Source organism: Podarcis gaigeae, assembly GCF_964106915.1.
Source record: "Podarcis gaigeae genome assembly, chromosome: 11".
NCBI lineage: Eukaryota > Metazoa > Chordata > Lepidosauria > Squamata > Lacertidae > Podarcis > Podarcis gaigeae.
The window spans coordinates 7,155,349-7,157,148 of record NC_139687.1 but is presented as its reverse complement, the minus strand read 5'-3'; the positions used below and the strand labels follow the sequence as shown (position 1 = coordinate 7,157,148).

General features: G+C 49.3%; 1 protein-coding gene across 2 annotated transcripts in view; it reads left to right on the top strand.

The window, feature by feature from the left end:
- The window catches only part of AGTPBP1 (ATP/GTP binding carboxypeptidase 1), an 84,307-nt gene that overhangs the window by 34,814 nt on the left and 47,693 nt on the right, over positions 1-1,800 (top strand). The window lies entirely within an intron of this gene.

Below are 1,800 nucleotides of genomic sequence, written 5' to 3'. Positions count from 1 at the left end.
TTTGGCTGCTACTTCTGTTGAAATACATATCAGCATTCAAAGCTTGCAGAGTTGCTATTCAAACAACTGAACTGGAGAAAGAAAATGAATTGCCACAGTAAGTACAAGCAGAAACCATTTTAGGTGTGTCCAGTTGACGCGAGATTGCTGACATGCAGGTCCTTTGGCACCCAGAAGAAGGTAGGACGGGGCGTGCTTATGCATATTCCACTGATGCACGCAGGGGCCGGGAACAGAACCCCCACATGAATTGGTTGCCACCTGTAAATAAACCTGCACATTTGTGATTCGAGGACCTGATCCCTGCTTGGGGAATGAAGACACGTGGACACAGCTTTATTGATTACAGCATGTGAGAAGGTATTGGCTTAGGCATTGGACCACGGACAGTTTGACTCCACCCACTCAGAGAGGGGTGAGTCTGCTGAGGGTTTAACCACCAGCAGGGAGAGCCTGTTGATGCAAATACAACTATAAGCTCTCCCTTGATGTCACCGAGGGTCATGCCATGGCCCCCCGCCACACCGGGCATCGGACAGGATCCACGACCACCAGATCCCTTTAACGGAATACCCAAAAGTGATGGGGTAGGCGATGGCCACACCTTGCCTTTCCACACACCAACAACACATTCCAATGCCTAACCGCCAAATACCAAGAAAGTTGTGACGATTGCTACGAGGTAGGCGAAAAAAACCAAGAGGCCAGTGCCAATTTGCCAATTGGAAAAAAACTCCTACCAGGCCCCCTGGGCAACCTGGGTGACCAACCGTGGGTCCATAGCAAGGCCAAGAGAGAAGCTACGCCCTAGAGGAGTGGTGGGTGGGTGACACGCGGTAGATCGGGAGCGAATGGCGGGGAGAGCTGGCACGGCCACATTTGAGCAGCTAAACCACGCCTCCCCATTGGCACCCGATTGGGTGCCCACCTGGGGGGGGGGGCGTGGCGCGCCAGCGAAGGTGAGGGCAGGGGGCCAACGCCCCCTGCATGGCGCAGGAATCGTCTCCCAGTCACAAACCCTCCCCTCCGGAAGGAGGAGAGGCTTTCTGTAAGTTAAAAGTGGAGATCTTAAGGCAGGGATAGTCAGTGTGATGCTCTCCAGATCTTGATTGACTCCAATTCCCCATCAGCCCCAGTGGTCAGGGATGGTGGGAGCTGGAGTCAGAAACATCTGGAGGGAACAGCATCTGCCTTTGCCCGTAAGCTGTTAGAATGCCTCTTTTGACACTTCCTTAGCATACCCCTCCTTTTTCTTCATAACATTCCTCACTTTCTACTCATCTGATTTCAGATGAGAAAAACACCTAATTAGACCTCCCTTTTTCTTTTGCTGCTACCCTTTCATCTTCCCTGCGTGACTCCTTGAATGAATGGCCTTCACTTAATGGAATGCACTGTAACCAAGATTTCTAATAACCCTTTTCCAGCTAATTGTTTCTTCTCAGCACTCCTCCTTCAGCTATCTGCTGCTTTTGTTAATTTGTTAATGGTGACTTTGGTTTCTGTGACACTTTTTCTTCCTGGTTCTCTCGATGTCTTTCTGAGTGCTGTCCCTTTCTGATGATTTCCCCTACTTTAACGGTCTTTTGACCTTATCTTTCCATTTTGTTCCTATGGCTTCACCAAGCACCTTTATATTGCTGACTCTTTCTTTTTCTCTCCACTTCTTTTTCATCCCCTGTCCCATTTCGCATCTTACTGGAAGCGCCTTCTGAGTGAATTTTTAAATCTAAAGATAACAAACTGATTTTGCCAATGGTGGGGCTCTTCATGTCCTGCCAAAGTCCAACATACCCTTTG